The 16,617-nt window shown below is 54.3% G+C and overlaps 2 protein-coding genes across 17 annotated transcripts in view; one reads left to right on the top strand and one right to left on the bottom strand.

Moving 5' to 3' along the window:
- P2RY14 (purinergic receptor P2Y14) overlaps positions 1-2,414 on the bottom strand; it is a 30,022-nt gene extending 27,608 nt beyond the window's left edge. The window contains exon 1 of the mRNA XM_079100975.1: positions 2,219-2,414. The gene's annotated coding sequence lies outside the window, so the exon portion shown is untranslated. The remainder of the gene's footprint in view (positions 1-2,218) is intronic.
- MED12L (mediator complex subunit 12L) overlaps positions 1-16,617 on the top strand; it is a 250,273-nt gene that overhangs the window by 123,645 nt on the left and 110,011 nt on the right. The gene's annotated exons all lie outside the window — the stretch shown is intronic.

Below are 16,617 nucleotides of genomic sequence, written 5' to 3'. Positions count from 1 at the left end.
CCTGCAGCCAGCTGGACAGGTCCTTCTGACATGGGAATGAGGGCTCATGCTTGTGACTGAGTGCTCCCCACACTGACTTGCCATGGGCTTGACAGATACCATCAGGTTCCCTCTGTGCGGCCGAGTCACGGCTCAGGAGCTTCCTGGCTTGGCGCCTGGGAGCAGGTGGACTGGCCGCCGGGAGGCTTCCCTGGCGCTGTTGCAGTTTTACAGTGCCCCCTGTTCTCCCGGCTGCAAGAGGCTACCGCTCTGCTCCTGCTCCCCGCCTGCTCCCCGCCTGGTTTGAGGATGTCAGTGATGATCAGAATCTCGTGTTTCCTGACTTCTGCCAAAGCTTGTGCAGCCTACTGGAGGAGACGGTTTTGAGGCTGGGGAATTTAAATGTCTTAAAATTCATGATTGAGGATGGAAGTCGTTGAAGAAGGGTGAGAGGGTCTAAGGTCGGGGGGTTGGTGACTCGTGGGCCAGGTGGAGGACATGGCCGGGTAGGGACTGGTGGGCTGGGTGTAGGACACTGGGTTTTGGGGACTGGTGGCCCCGTGGGAGGACGTGGGGTTGGTGACTGGTGGCCCCATGGGAGGACGTGGGGTTGATGACTGGTGGCCCCGTGGGAGGACGTGGGCGTGGTGGAGTGGCAGGAGCTGGCATAGCCCTGGCGCAGCTGGCCGACGGCAGTCCTGCGGGCAGGGCCCGCAACAGGCCGTGCGTGTGGGGACCTGGGGTGCGCGGGGAGTCAGGCTCCGCCTGCTGCGGAGGCTTCACCCTGGTGCCTGCTTCCTCAAGTGTGGGGCGCTGCAGCACCCCAGCTGCTGGCCTCCCTGCTGCACCCACTTCCCCTCGTGGGCTGTGCGTGAGTCGAGTGTCTCGGTGGCCCTGTGCTTTCGTAAGGCTTGGCAGCAGCGTCCACCCCTGCAATGGAGCCAGTCTATAGCGCGTGTGCACTTGGAAGTGTTCACTTGTGTGCTTGTCACTTTCGTTGAGGCCTAGGATTTTGCGTATTTACAAATCCTGAAATATGTTATTTTGGTACTTTATGGTATTCCCCTATTTTTAACATTACTTCTATTTTTAGTATTAAAATTGATTTTCAAGTTTTTTATGTTTTAAAAGAGATGAATTTACAAACTACAATTAATGTTTTTCCAGTGGGGTTATTTTCTCTGCAGGATTAATTGTCCTTGTATAAAATATACCTGCCCAGGTGCGGTGGTGCATCAGCCCAAGAGGCCAAGTCAGGATGATCACAAGTTAGAGTCCAGGCTCAGCAACTTGGTGAGACCCTGTGTCAGAATGAAAAGTGCTGGGGATGTGGCCCCGTGGCCGAGTGCATGCCTCGTGCACAATGCCTTGGGTCAGTCCCCAGTCACCCCTGCCCCCCAATACACATACAGGCGACTTACACACTAGAGGGTTTGCATGGGATCAGTGGAATATGCTGCCACTGTGTTCTGTGCTATAAGTCCCCATGTGTAATTTGAATGCATAATGTTTAAAGTACTTGAAGTACTTTAGTGATTAGTCATAGACATAAATAGACTATAAACTGAACCTTTTGCTATGCATAGGGTATCTTTGTGGCTGATAATTTTCCATAAAGACCAATAAAGGGCTGGGGAGATAGCTCAGTTGGTTGAGTGCTTGCCTTGCAAGCACAAAGCCTTGGGTTCGATCCCCAGCACCGCAAAAAAAAAAAAAAAAAAAAAAAAAAAAAACCACCTAAAGACCAATAAATATTCAATGAGTTGCTAGGAGGGTTAACTTTCCCACGAGTGAGAATGTCGAACCTTGTCCTTTGTACAAATAGACACAACTCTGTGCACGCATGTAATTGGCAACGAAACACACTCACTCGGACTTCCACATAATATTGTATTGGGTTTCGTAGTCTCGAGAAGGGTTTGATATGCATTTACCAGCTTTTGAAACGTTTGTCCTGGATGAGCACCTTTCCAGCCTGCCCGTCACTGTCTCTCCGTTAGAGATATATTTGACAACGACAATTAGAAATCCCAGAAAATCATCCACGATAATATTTCAGGCACAGATCCCCAGATTAGCCCGAGAAAGCAAATCTATGAACACACCACCCAGTTAGGGCTGTCAGACAAACCCTGACTGCCCGTGGCCGCTGCGAGGGAGCCCCAGGACAGTGTGGCCGCCGCCTGCCCAGCACCCTCCCATCCACTCAGCTTGCTTCCCCGAGGAGTTCCTTCCCTACCTGCTCCGGGGCTTCGCCTGGGGGTTAGGCAGCGCTCATTTCAGAGCCCGGGTCTGCAGCGGAGGTGAGAGCGCAGCTGCACAGCGTCCTGCTGGTCTTCAGGAGCCGAAAACCAGGAACTGACAGAAACCACGAGATAGCGGGTGGGCGCCGCCGGGCTGCAGCGGGCAGTTAGAGGTGGCGAGCAGGGAAGGGAAGCAGCAGGAGGCAGCGCCCTCCCTAGTGCGTGAGTGCCGTCAGCCCCCGCCCAGCTCCTCTCCTCCAGGCCTGCAAACACCCGCCCCGCATGGCAGCTTTCTTCTTTTTAACTTTCTGCTACTTTCTCCCACATCCCTCTGTCACCCAGCGAATGGACAGACACCAAGCACCTAATAGGTCTTCTTTTCTAACTCTGTGTTGAACACAACACATGGAAAGAGACGGACAGCAGGACATGGGTCTGTGTGGTGCAGGTGCCCAGGAGGAGACTGCAGCAGCCACCTGGTGCAGGCCTCCAGAGCTGGGTACCCAGGGGTGCTGCCAGGGAATGCAGAGGCAGCCTTTGGTAAGGGGCACTGTGACACCAGTGACCTCCAGTAAGCACACCACCCGATGGCTTCCAGGACCCACCTTGGATGCCAGAGTCCACGGAAGCCTAGTCACACCCTTTACCTGAAATGGCCTGGCGTTTGCATGTAACCCATGCACAAGTATGTCAGTCAGCTTCTGTGCTGCTGTGACTACAAGACCTGGCACAGACAGCTCTAGAGGAACAAAAGTTTACTTGGGCAGTTGGCGCCCCAGCCTGTGCTCTGACCCCACCTCCCAGGTCTCTTCTGCTTTCATACGTCGGAGTCTCAGGTCAAAGCCCCAAACTGTGGGGCTCACAGTTCCACAGCTCTGGGTCCAAGGTGAGGCAGCATGTGATTGAGCGGGTGTGCAAGAGGAGGGTGCGAGGACCTGACAGGTGGGAAGAAGACAGGGCTCACCAGGGACAAATATAAACCCCAGGGCACGCCCCACTGGCCCCTCCTGCAGCCAGGCCTGCCCGCCCGCTGTCGCCACCCAGCAAATCGCGACTAGAAGGTCAGTGCACGGCTGGGTCAAGGCCCTCGTGGCCCCAAGCTTCCTGGCATCGTCTCTCCTGTGAGCTGTTGGGGACCCCTCCTGCCAGACCATGGCAGCATCCTCCTGTACACTCGAAGTCCTCTCCAGATGACCGGTGACACCTGACACAGTGTGCATGCTCTGTAACGGTGGTGGGCGCCTTGCTGAGGGCCTGTGGCAGCAAGGAGTCCGCACATGTTCAGTGCTGACGCAGCTCCTCTTGGACCCTCCCCAGGCCTGGTTGTGGCACCCTGGGGTGGGGACGTGGACACAGAGGCAGCTGTGCTCAGGCCTCAGCTGCACAGGCCTCCTTGGTGGGGTGTGTGACAGCTCTGACCCAGGAGGCGCTCACTCAGGCTGTCCCTGGGCCTGGCTCACCCTGCCCTTCCCTTTGCCTGTGCACAGCTGCCTGTCTGCAGTTGCGCTCATGGTTGGCCGCAGGGGGTCCTCCATGGCCGGTTGTTACCAGGCTGCTCTGTAGGTTTCTGGGTGGGGCACTTGTGTCGGGTGGATGCTTGGGCACGGCGGCCTCTAAGCTGGTGTGTTGCAGGCGGCACTGTCCACTGGGCCAGTGGCAGGCGCCCACTGTCCTGGTCCTCTCCTCTGCCTCCTGACGCTCCCAAGGGCTGCTCTGCAGACCTATCGCCAGCCCGATGGGGAGGACATCAGACTTCCTGACTGGAGCTGCTCGCATTTCCTCTTAGTTCAGGGGTCGCCCTGCCAGGGTGCAGGTGGGTGAGCTGGACCCCGTGTGAGACCCTGCAGAGGAGGGGTGGTGGGCACGGGCTGGCATGGCCTCCCTGTGGACGGGCCAGGGTGATCGTGCAGGCGCCGTCCTTGGCACCCGTATGCCCATCTAGTGCTTAGGGCAACCCTGCGGCTGTGTAGCCCCACTACTTGCCCCCACCCCACCTTTTTCTTAAAGAATGAGGAAAGGGAGCCCTGGGGAGGCCAGGTCAGGTCCCGTCACTTCCAGAGCTGGAACTGGGGCTGTCGGCGCCCCAGCCTGTGCTCTACTCCACCCTCCCAGGTCTCCTCCGATTTCACATGCCAGAGCCTCAGGTCCAGACGAGCCGTGTAGGACCAGCACCCTGGGGCGACATGACCTGACCGTGCTGTGTTGGCCTGTGCTACAGTCTCACAGGCAGGTCCCAGGGAAGGACGGTAGAGCGGGATGCCAGATTGCCCCCCAGAAGGAGGGCACGGGTGCCGGGCATGCCCTTCCTCAGGGAGCACGCGCTCTGGTGCTGGGGAGTGACCCCAGGGGCCTTTGACCCCCAGCTGCATGCCCAGCTCTTTCACTCGGAGCTGCTCAGGGCCTCTCTAAGTGGCCCAGGCTGGGGCCTGCATCGCTGGGGCCGCGTGTGTACCAGCAGGCCCAGCCTCGGAGCGCTTCCTGTTGGAGCCTTTCACTGGACACGCCGCAGCCCTCAGGGTTAGTTTCCTGCTGGCACAGACACGGACGCTCAGGTAGTCCGAGGCGACGAGACTGGCCTCTGGACTTCCCCCAGTTCAGCTTGTGCTGCGTCCCAGTTGCTCTTCACACCAGAGAACAGAGCTGACTGCTGATCATGAGTTCATCGGGTGTGAGAGCGGGGTGCGTAGGACAAGTGTACTTGTCTTTAAGACTTGCTGAGGGTGACAGTGTGCACGCAGACCTCTATGAGTGACGAGAAATGTCAAGAGAAGGCGCTGAACCGGCACAGGTGACCATGGTCAGCGGACCCAGGGCCAATGGTGGAACCAGTGGGTAAGGTGGCGCTTGCCTCGCAGTGGGGAGATGGGCGACCGAGGGCCCAGGAATCTGAGCCATCGTTCATATTGTGGGTTTTTCTGTTTGGTACCCGGGATTGAATCCGGGGGTGCCTGACTCCTGAACCACATCCCCAGCCCTTTGTATGTCTTCTTTTGAGAAAGGGCCTCACTAAGTTGTTGAGACTGGCTTTGAGCGATCCTCTGCCTCAGCCTCCCGAGTTGCTGGGATTACAGGTATGGCCAGTGCTCCTGGCTCTATGCTGTGTTCTTAAGATTGCATGAGAAGGATGGACTGTCGACCTTAGTAGGTTGGGCGTGCGGACAGGGCTGGTTTTGGGGTTTCTCTTTCCATGTTAGGGGAAACTTTAAGGGAGAAGCCCTCTGGGTTCCCCCTGCTCACCTGTGGTCTTGGAAGCAGTTTTTGAAGGCCTGGCTGACAGACCTGCCTGGATGTCATGGTTGCTGTGGGGCTTGTACAAGACTCTGCCTCAGAGAAGCCGAGCCACAATCCTGAGGTTTTGACTAGGAGCTGCCGTTTTCAGAAGTACCTGGCATTTCAGAAACGTGCAGGTGTGTGTCCTTGCCTCCTCCTCCCTGCCTCGGGCCTCCGTCATAACACTGGAGGGACCTTTCTTTCCCTGCCTCCCAGTCTGTTCCCTCTGTTCAGCACGCCCACCTGCCTGAGCCCCAGATCCCTTTTCCTCACTTAGAACTCCTCTGTGGATTTGTGGCGTGAAAACAGAAACTTTGAAGGCCAGGGTGCTCCCAGGGTGTGGCGATGAGAGAGACAGACTGGAGAGAGGAAGACTGTCGCAGCCACAGCCTGAGGCAACCGGAGGCAGAGGGCGGAGGCTTGGCCCAGGCCCAGAGCCCTTATCTGCAATGCTTGGGACCAGAGCCTGCCTTCGGATTTTGGGATGTTCCAGGTTTTGGAGTACAGGTATAGACTTTACTGGTTGAGCAGCCCTGATCTGGAAGGGCTGGGGACGTGGCTCAGTGGTCAAGCACCCCTGGGTTGAATCCCCAGTAGCAAAAACAAACCAAAACAACCCGAAAGCTAAGCAGAAGTCCATCTGTCCTCAAGAGCGCCCGCTGCTGTCGCCTCCTAGTGGGAGTGTCACCTCCTAGTGGGAGTGTCCGAGGAGCAGGACCTTTTCTACCTGTGCAGCACCCCGCTCACCCAGCCCGGAACCCGTCCTCATGCAGCACGGAGCCAGCAGACGCTCACCATGCTTGTGAATCGTTCTCAAGTGACTCCCCTCCAACCACTTTCCCACGAGGTCCTGCTGGAATTTAGGGTTGAGTGCACAGATCAGCTTGTAGGCCTGTTTCTCTACCAGAAGTAGACGTAGTGTCTCATTGTTTGGGGAGAATTCAGTGTGCCAGGCAATATTGATTGACTAAAATCCTTACATTTAAATTCTTTAAATTAGCCATCTGGTGACCTTTACCAGCACAAACACCTTGGCTTTATGTAGCACTTGACACCAGACATAATACAAAGGAATAAGAAAATAACGGTAATTACAAGAGGGGCATGCTCCCTTCTTCCAGGAGTCTTGTGCCAAAAACTAAATGAATAAGTAAATAAAAGGAAAAAGCTAAAGTGGTTGGTGTTTGCTTTCCTCGGACCTGTGTGTTTCGATTCGTGTGAACTAGTTAGTTCCTGTTCCAGTCTCCTCTTGTGGAGTCCTGACCCTGTAGCTCTGCGGGATTTCTCCTGGTAGCTCTTTGTGTTTGTTTTTTTTTGTCAGCACTGTCCACAAAACCCCTAGTGGCTCTGTCCCAGTCCACCGACCTGCACACAGGCACCAAGCCTCTTTCCAGTTCTGATTCCAGGCAGGACCTGCCTATATATATATAAACCCCAAGTGCCCAGACTGCAGAGGGAGCCAGTCAGCACCCGTGACCCCAGCGAGCCTGACGCCCGTGCCTGTGCCTGTGAAAGCTGGCTTTTCTCCTCTTGATCCCATCAACGTCCTGTTTTGTTTGTGATCCCAAATGTTGACAGCATGTGATTCTTAACATGTATTTAGAAACTTTTTTTTTCTTTTTTAAGTAAACATCAAGACAACCTCAAGGTTAAAGGTTAAGGCCGTATCCCAGCTCTTCCCAGTTGCTTTGCTGGGTGGAGAGCGAGGCAGGGCACCTGCCCCTCCTGGCCGGCCCCCCAGCCCCTCCCCACCTGCTCTTTGGACATGGGTTCCCGTGAGCCCGGTGGCTGGACCTTCTTCTTTCTTGTAGGTTTTTAGTATCCACAGTCCACATGGCCATTCCATTGATGGTCATTTACATAAATATGAGCATTTTCCCAAGAATTCATTTTGACCCCGTAGCTGCTACTGACTGGGTCATGTGATTTTTTTTAAAGGAAGGCCTCATGGCCAGGAGTCTATCATAGTGCCTGTTTCTCAGGCAGGGCTGGGCTGACCCCAGAAGGCTCCCCTGGGCAGTGGAGTTCCGGGTAGGAGTAGGGAGGAGTCTAGCACATGGCCCCCGACAGGCCGAAGGACAGTGCCAGCATGGGGCGTGCAAGGAACCGAGCGTGGGCGCCCTCTGGAGGACCTGAGCAGCATTGGCCAGCCTGGCACTGAGGAGCAGCGGTGGCAAGGCCTGAGGTGCCCAGGCGGGACCTGAGGGCCTGGAGTGTCACGCGGAGGAGTTCCGGGCTCAGCCCTGTGCAATCTGGGGGATTTGTAGTAAAATAATTGAAAATGCGCCTCTTTACAATTTGACTGGAAAACACTAGAGCAGACCAGGGCTTTTTGTGTCCCTCTGAAAGGCATTGTCCCACCAGGGTCAGTTCATCCACTGGAGTGGGGCCAGAGTGCAGGACTGTGCCATGGCACCTGATGGAGCCCTGTGTCCTGAGGTGCTGTCCCCCTTGTCCCCCTGCTCCTGGTGGGTGGCAGGCACATGAAGTCTCTGGCCATCACCGTGAGGTTGGGGAAATCCTCTACCACAACATTGCCACCTTCTGGAGACAGCAGGACGCAGCCACTGACAGAGTGGGCAGCCCTGCCCTGGCCCTTCCGAGTTCTGTGGGTGGTGGCGAACCCCACTTGGGGGTGAGCACTGATGTCCGAGGTCCCGTCAGGAGTTAAACACCTTTAGTTAGCTGAGAGTTCTTCACTTCTAATTACTCAGTGTGCTCAAAGAGGGTTTTTTTGGTCGATGTTCTTATTGAATGTAAACCTTAAGAGAAATAGATTTCAGTTGCTGTTGGCCAGGAATCAAAGTTTTGAACTTTATGTATGTAGTTTTTGGGAAAGATGCTGAGGAAGCAGAAGCAGGAGATGTGTTATACCGCAGGTCTCGAAAATGCATCATGTCTTACTGTCTTCATTCAGCGCCCATCTGCTCTCCAGACTCACCTGAGAGCAGGTGCGGTGGCACATGTCTGTAATCCCAGTAGCTTGGAAGGCTAAGGTGGGAGGCTGACAAGTTTGAGGCCAGCCTAGGCAACTTAGTGAAACTTAACGAGACCCTCTCTTAAATAAAAAAAATAAAAAGGACTGGGGATGTAGCTCAGGGGCAAAGCACCCTGGGTTCAATCTCCAGTACAAAAAAAAAAAAAGACTCCCTTCCTGTCCCCATCTTCAGGAGCGTCCCTGATACTTCTGAAGCCTGTGGCTGGTGGTTTCATATCACGTCTCTCAAGAATGGGTGGTAGCTGTCCCCGCTGCCTCTGTGCTTTGGCACCCCAGGGTCCACTACCACAGGAGGCGCTTAGGGTGTGTTTTGAGTGAATATGTCACCACAGTGTTGGGGCGACGGGGCATCCCTCAACCCCGTCCTCTGGACTATAAGTGAAGTCGACGTGGTGATGGGACCATCTGAAGAGAGCGAGCCTGAGCTGATAAACGGTGTCATCCCAGGAGCGTCAAGTCATCGCGTGGCTCTTGGCCACACGCTCTGGAGCTCGCTTGTGGGTGTCTGAAGACTGAGTGCTTCGTGATTCACCTGGGACAGGTGACTCGGAGGTGGCAGGCCTCCTTCTGAGACAGTTCGTCCACTTGGCGCTGGGAGGGTCCTGCTTTCCAGGCAGCCCGCACAAGCAGCTGGGACGTGCCGGGCAGTCCCCGCGAGGCTTGGGCTGGGGTGAAGCGGAGGATCCTCCTTCCCAGAGCGGTCCTGGCAACAGAGGCGACTTGTCCACACTGTGGGGCTCCCGGGGACGGGGCTCAGCAGGTGTGGGCGGAGGGCGCGTGGCATCGGGACTTGGGGGAGCCATCCTGAGAGGAGATGACTGCAGGCCTGCATGAGCGGGATCCGCCGAGTGCCCCACCCCCCCATCCTGGGTGTCCTCTGCCCGATGCTGTGCTGAGAGCTTGGTGGTCCCCACGCTGCAGGCTCCACGGTGACCCTTCGAAAGCCAACCCCTGGTGGCCCGATGGGGAAGTCTTGTGTTCTGGGTGTGTTCTCTAGGCTGTTTCCCGTGGGCCAGGCAGATGACCAGCTGGAGGAACCACTGACGCTGAATTTCTGTCTTTGGGCTCTGGAAGGGCCACCCTGGTTCACGCAGCGGTGGTGTGGTCTGCACCTCTGTGTGCCTCCAAGATCCCTGTGTCCAGTCCCGCCCTCACTGTGCTGGTATTTAGAGGAGGGGCCTCTGGGAGGGCCCTCCTCCAAGTGAGCCTCGGTCGCTCCTTTCGCCCTCCTACCTGTGAGGACGCGGCCCGGGCTGTCTGTGGCACCCCGTCTGCGTGAGCCTGGATCAGGGGCTCCCAGCCTCCAGGTCTGCAGCAGTCCCTTTCTTCTGTCTGAGAATCACCCCGTTTGTTTTGTTATAGCAGCAGGAAGAGCTGGGGTGGGCGGGTAGGACGAGGATGCCAGTCACACTGTGTGACACATCAGAAGGGACAAATTCAGTTGACGCTAGCCAGGAATCAGGGTTCAGACTTGGGTCACACACCAGGGGACTGGACCATCAGCTCAGACCCGTGTTCTGCTTGAAGGGGCTCTGCAGCCGTGGCCTCTTGCAGGAGAGCCACGGACTTCTGCAGGCGACATGAGTCTAGCCCTTGGCCGAGGCTACAGGGGGCCAGTGCCCTCTGGGGGCTCTGCCTCCTGATGGCCCCTGCATGGTGTGCCTTGGAAGGGCGAGGGCAGCCACCATCTCCAAGGAGATCTTGAAATCAGACTGAGGCACATTTTGGACATAGAGCTAATAGAGTTAAGAAGGGTTTGTGAGAGCTTTGCTTTGAAGGAGAGAAAGAATATAAATGAGAATTTCGATGACCTCTTCAGGAAATAAGAGAAAACGGAAAGATTGTTTGGGTGGGCCATGTTCTCTCTGGCTTTAAGCAAAATCTCAAGGACAAGCACCAAGTCAGGAGGCCTTGCGTCCAAGCTCCCAGGACGCTTCCCTCTGGGTTTCCTTGAGGGGCTGCTGCTCCTGTCCCTGGGGTTCACAGTGGTCGCCCGGCGGGAGCAGGCTTCACCGCGGGGCCCGGCTCCAGCTGAGACGGTTGTCCCCATGAGCTCTTTCCTGGTCTGCAGCCCACCATGGACATGTGCGTCGTGGGTGTGGGGCCCCGCCTGCCCCTGTACACGCTGCCCCGCTTCACGCCTGCTGCGCTAGCTCAGGAGGGCCCACTCCCCAGGGTGTCAGGATCTTCCTGCTGAGAGGGAACGAGCCGATTCCGCCTGCGTGATCGAGTGTGCTTGTTAAATCACAGCTTGAGGCCCTAGTCGGGAGAGCTTCCCGACTCCAACCCACGCCTCATTTGCAGGTGATGGTATGGTTTGAGTTAAAAGCGTTTGGTAACCTCAGTAATTAAGCAGGCTTTGGTGATCACTGGTAATGCCTGGAGAGATGTGTTTCTGGGCCGAACTGGTAGACTCTGGCTGGTGTGGGCGTGTCAGTGGCAACCCAAAGGGGACCCGGGTTTCCCTTCAGGTGCCGGGTCCGGAGGTGCAGAGGGGCGCGTGCAGCCCCCGTGACAGCGTGGACGTGGGTCAGACTCCCTGCTCACACTGTCTCTGCTCCTTCTCTTCCCAGCCACGTGCCCAGTCTCCACCGGTGCGCCCGTCCCTGTCTGTGAAGTGGGCAGTGTGCCTGCCATAGCGTATTGTGTGGATTAAGGAATTATCTGTGTGAAGGGCTTTGGGCCAAGACTGGCGAGCACTGTACAAGAGTTTATCATTATCTGTTTTTAATTTGCCCCATGAGTTCTTTGTACTTGTTTCCATGTGTCTATAAAGAGCTGTCTTTAACTAATATTTGTAGAACACATTGAACTTCAAAGCAGGCATCTTTGTGTGAAGTTCAGATAGAAGCTTCACAGAAATCATTGATTTTTTTTCCCCATTTTTGCGATTATGCAGAAGTGGAAATAAAAAAAAAAATGGCCTCATTTCTTCTTTGAACATTGTCCAGTCCCTCTGTGGTGTGCTTAGCTCCTGCTGGCAGCTGGAGCCCTGGGCTTCCACGTTGCGTGAACGTGGGGTATGTCCTCCTCATCTGCTACTGTAGGAATATAGACCAGGGTTTCGCAGGAGTGTCCCGCAGGGCAAGGGTCTCCCAGAGGTCCTTCTGTCAGATTCAGGGAGTGTTCCGATGTGGTGGGTGGTGGCTGGCCTGGGTGGCGGTGTCTTCCAGTGCGAAGCAGCTTTGCATGCTCAGAACCTGCCTTTCAGTATTTGAGCCTGGGATTTATATCTGTTGTGCATGGAAAACACATCACTGCCTGGTTCTGTGAATACTGTGTAGGAATGGCGCTTTGTTCATCTCGTTTGCCAATGCCCGAGGTGTTACTCATCGCGGAAAGCCCCATCGCTGGGGGGGTGACATAGGGCATTTGGGTCACAGCCGTGGCTGCTCTTGAGTTCCCACCATTGAATGTGTAGGCGCAGGCATCCGACTTCTTCACACAGAATGATGAGTGGTGTCTCCGAAGCTATTTGCAAATTGCATTGCTTATCATTTACAAATTTCTGATTATGCTCACCCACAGAGGCCGGCAGTCCTGATCGCTCAGCCTGACATTCTTATGTTTAGCCTACAGGATTTAGTTAGCAGTACCCACCTCCCAGCAGCGTGACTCAATTTCAGCCGCCGCGGCGTTAACGCGTGGAGCACAGACTTCATTGCCAGCTCTCCAGTTCACAGATAGTGGTTTAAGTAACCAGCGCAGTGGCCAAGCGCCTGCTTCTCTTACAACCTCTCAGTCACAGCCACTGCATGCCCGCCTCACTGTTCACACACAGGCAGTGGAGCTGTGGTGCCTGCCTCGTTGGCCCGCAGTGACGGCCTGACGTTTTACAGAAAAAGGAGGGTTGACCGTCAAAGGTGAACACACATCAAACAAGTGAAAAGTGACAATTCAGGAAGTGAAATTCTCATCAAGTGTAAATAGAAACACAGGAGCAACAGCTGCTGTGGGAATGCTGGACAGTGGCAGGGCACCTTTCCCAGCAAGTCTCCGCGGCGGAAGGGCGAGCCGACCCAGGGAGGAGCTGCCGGGTGAAGGAGCCCTCCAGGTAGTTCAAGACAGTGAAGGTGCAGAGATGCAGTGTTGTAAGGTGAGTCTGCTCAGGAGCACAGCAATTCCACAAGGCTCAGAGGAGATAGATGCTTGTAAGGAACATCCAAGGAGAGGGCTCCGTTCAAAGGCTTCTGGGAAAGCTTGTTTTTGGTAATTGACGGGTGACCGTCAGCATTGTGGAAGGAGTTTGGTTTAGGCTGGTAGTAGCCCCTGAAGCATTGGCTGGAGATATTCAGAGTGTTAAACGCTGTCGTGGTTTAAGGGATGGGTCCCCTTTTTTGCACGGAGTCCGTTAGCCCTGGTGACCTGAAGTGCCATTTAGTGTCTGTGTGTGGGGGACAGTCGTACAAGACTTTGGAGCTTGTAAACCTAGACCTAGCCTTGGACTTGGAGGCTCTGGGAAATTTGGTGACAGTTGTGACTGTGTTCATAAGCGAGGCTGATCTAATCAGACGTTTCTGCCAGTTGTGGGGGTGGCCAGACTGACCATTGGGCATTCTCCTGCATAATTCAAATAGAAACCAGACTGTTGACTTTACTAAGAATATTCACCTATGACACTAATAATGGGATTTCTAATTTATTTCTTTATCTTAGTGTCTGAGTGAAGTGGGAAAGAACTGTGTGGCCCACGAGCCACGTTTTGCCATCCTTACCGTTCTGGGTGGGTTCTTCCTGTGGCTTATAAGAAACATTAAGAGCATTCAAAGTGAAAGCTGCTGTTTGAGTCTTAAGGCTTTCTTGATGATTGAACACTGAAAGTTTCATTCTTCCCTCTTCAGTTCTGGGGTGTGTGTGTGTGTGTGTGTGTGTGTGTGTGTGTGTTGTTGAAACCATCAGTAAGTCACTGTTTCCGTTTGCTCACTTAGAAAGAGCCCCCAACATCGACAGCATTTCCCCTTGAAATCCCTGTTACTGCAGCCCTTTTCATTTGGTTTCCCTTTTATAGCTGTATGAAGACTTCCTGTGTGTTGAATGGCTCCCTCTGGAGAGTTCCATCTCACCCTGTCCTAGGCAGCCTAGGATGTAGGATCAAGGAGTCTAAAGGAAGCGGATTGGAGGCGGCTGCCCTGCTGCGGCCTAGGGCAGTGAGCAGCCTTCTCCACCTGTCTGGAGTGCACCACCAGGGGGTGCTGGCGGGCTGGGTGTGCACTCAGCTCCCGCCTGCAGATGCTGGCTGGTGTTGACAGGTTGGGGGACTCTGAGGATAGGAAGTCACCGAGATCACCCAGAGGTTGTCTTCTGTCGCGCTGAACACTGTTTTACATGGTGCGTGTCTAGCAAGTCTTTATTGATTTGTTTGTTAGTTTCTTATGTTTAGTCGGAAAAAAATCTTTAGGAGTGAAGTGATCCCCAGGTGTATTTGTCCTCTTGAGTTTATGTTTCCCTTGGCGTAGTACGTTTCCCCATAGTGACGATAGCATTTCTTAAAGTGTACTGCCTGTGCGCCTATGCGCACACGTACAGTATTTTTCCTTGAATGTGTGTCTGCTTTTGTGCGTTTTCCTAGGCAGTGTTCTCTTAAAGCTTTAGCCGAGAGAATTCTGTCTTGGTGGTGGGAAGTGTCTGTCAAGTGGCTTCATAAATACAGCAGGACCCATGATATGCAATTGGAAAGGTTTTCTACAAGATGAGTTATTTTGAGTATCAGTTTTATGAAGAATGTCAAAATACCCTTTAGAAAATTCTGTTTTTCTTCTGAATAAAAGGAAGAATAAATATGGTATTTATTGCTATAAAAAGGATCCTAAAGTATTGACTGCACATTAAGCACCCCTAATCTGCAAATCTGGAATCTCAGTGTGATGCCACAGTGGCGGATTCTACACTGGCCTCGTGCTAGACTGCGGTCAGTGAAGAGGCCCATTGCACACGCGGTGTGTTACCACCTGCAGGTGTGTGCACGAGATGTGGGCAGAGTGGGTGAGTTTTGAGAGGGTCCCTGAGATACTTCCATCAACTATATGCAAATATTCCAAAGTTTGAGAGCTAAAATACTTCTTTCCCAAACATTTTAGATAAGGGATATTCAACCTATTTAACCCCAAAGCCTTGAGTAAGAGATTTTATATTTCATATTTGAGAATATTTCCAAAATAACAAATTTTGGGGGTGGGGTACTGGGGAATTGAACTTGACCCCCTGAGCCCCATCCCCAAACCTGTTTTTGTCTTCTTTAGAGGCAGGGTCTCACAAAGTTGCTTAGCCCCTTGCTTTTGCTGAGGCTGGCTTTGAACTTGTGACCCTCCTGCCTCAGCCTCTGGAGCCCGCACCTGGCTCCAAATTAGCAGTTTTTTAAAAACAATCAGGTAGACTCTTCATTTTCTCTGTTGTGAGTGGGATCTCACGTGCCGCCTTCTGCCACGGACCCCGCTTTGTGCTGTTCCTATGGCGGTTCTCCTGCTCCTGTCAGTGATGCGGTCTGTCTGCATAGATGATTCTGGGACAGTGTGGAGGACAAGCTGGTGATTTTGAGGGTTTTGCACGTGACTTTTCAAGAGTGGGCATGATGATGCTCTCTACCTAGTCTCAGCCAGTGTTTCGAGAGGTGCCTTGATTATTAAATGCTGTTCTAGAGAAACAAAGCCACCACCCATCAGAGGTGCCCATACTTTCAACAGGGCTTTGAAATGCCGTGAAGACCTCTTGGAATGGAGGCCTGGGCCAGGAGGGCCATGCTCCCCATTCCCGGTGGAGCTGCACACTCAGCACGTCCACTGGTGGGAGGGTGGCTTTGGTGGAGAGGAGGGTCCCCTGGTGGGAGGCCTTTGTCCTTGGTGATCTAGAACACGCCTGTCCTCACCAGCCAGGGTCACCCCGCAGCCAGAGCGGCCAGCACGTGAGCAGGTGAGGTGCGTGCAGGTCACATATTCCAGTGTCCACTGCAGTGAGGAGTGGACAGTGTGGCTCGTGTACCCCAGTGCCCACCACAGTGAGGAGTGGACCGTATGGGCTCGTGTACCCCAGCGCCCACTGCAGTAAGGAGTGGACAGAGTGGCTCGTGTACCCCAGCATCCATCACAGTGAGGAGTGGACAGCGTGGCTCGTGTACCCCAGCATCCATCACAGTGAGGAGTGGACAGCGTGCCTCGTGTACCCCAGTGCCCACCACAGTTTGGAGTGGACCGTATGGGCTCGTGTACCCCAGTGCCCACCGCGGTAAGGAGTGGACAGAGTGGCTCGTGTACCCCAGCATCCATCACAGTGAGGAGTGGACAGCTTGGGCTTGTGTACCCCAGCATCCATCACAGTGAGGAGCAGACAGCGTGGGCTCGTGTACCCCAGCGCCCACCGCAGTGAGGAGTGGACAGTGTGGGCTCAAGTACCCCAGCGTCCACTGCGATGAGGAGTGGACAGCGTGGTGGGGAGATGGGTGTTTGATAGAAGATGTCAGATGGTTGTTGTACCCCTTTCCCACCAACCCCTCTGCAGGCAGCCTCGCCTGTTGGGCAGTCTGGGTTCCTGGATGCTGTCCCGTGCTGGCGGGGACAGGGTCATTGCTGCGTAGACCACTCTTGTTCCCTAGCTTGGAATTCTGTGGTCGGTTCCAAGGTGGGGCCGCCGTGCGGGGCGGGCTGGCCCGTGGCGTCTGCTCACTGCAGTGTCTCTGGGGCAGCATCCCTGTGAGAGGTTGGGTTCAGTCATAGGGAAGAGCATTTTGCTAAAAGTTCTCCTGAAATAAAAAGATCGTTAAGTGAATGTTTGATGAAGGGAATGTACTGGATTGCCAAGCCTCTGTTTTCTTCTCTGCCCTCAGCGGGGGAGGACTTAAACACTTCCTGAGGGTGGCTTAATAGTGGCAAATGTCACTTCAGAGGACTGTCCAGAGCAGTCTTTTCTTAATATTCAGCCACATTTTCTCTGAAGTAGCTTATTGAAAAACAGTGAGTTGAACTTGGTGCTTTTCCAGCTGAACTTCCTCCTGACCCCGACCCCCACTCCATGCCTTCTCTGACGTGCACAAGACCTTGTTAACCACAGTCAGGGGACCTTGGCTGAAGACCTTGGAAGGCCTCATAATCAATATTTACTCAGTTATAAACAGTCAAATTGTCTTTCCCAATTTTT

Source organism: Sciurus vulgaris (genome assembly GCF_902686455.1).
Source record: "Sciurus vulgaris genome assembly, chromosome: 10".
Lineage (NCBI taxonomy): Eukaryota > Metazoa > Chordata > Mammalia > Rodentia > Sciuridae > Sciurus > Sciurus vulgaris.
This window is presented reverse-complemented; position numbering and strand designations above follow the sequence as displayed.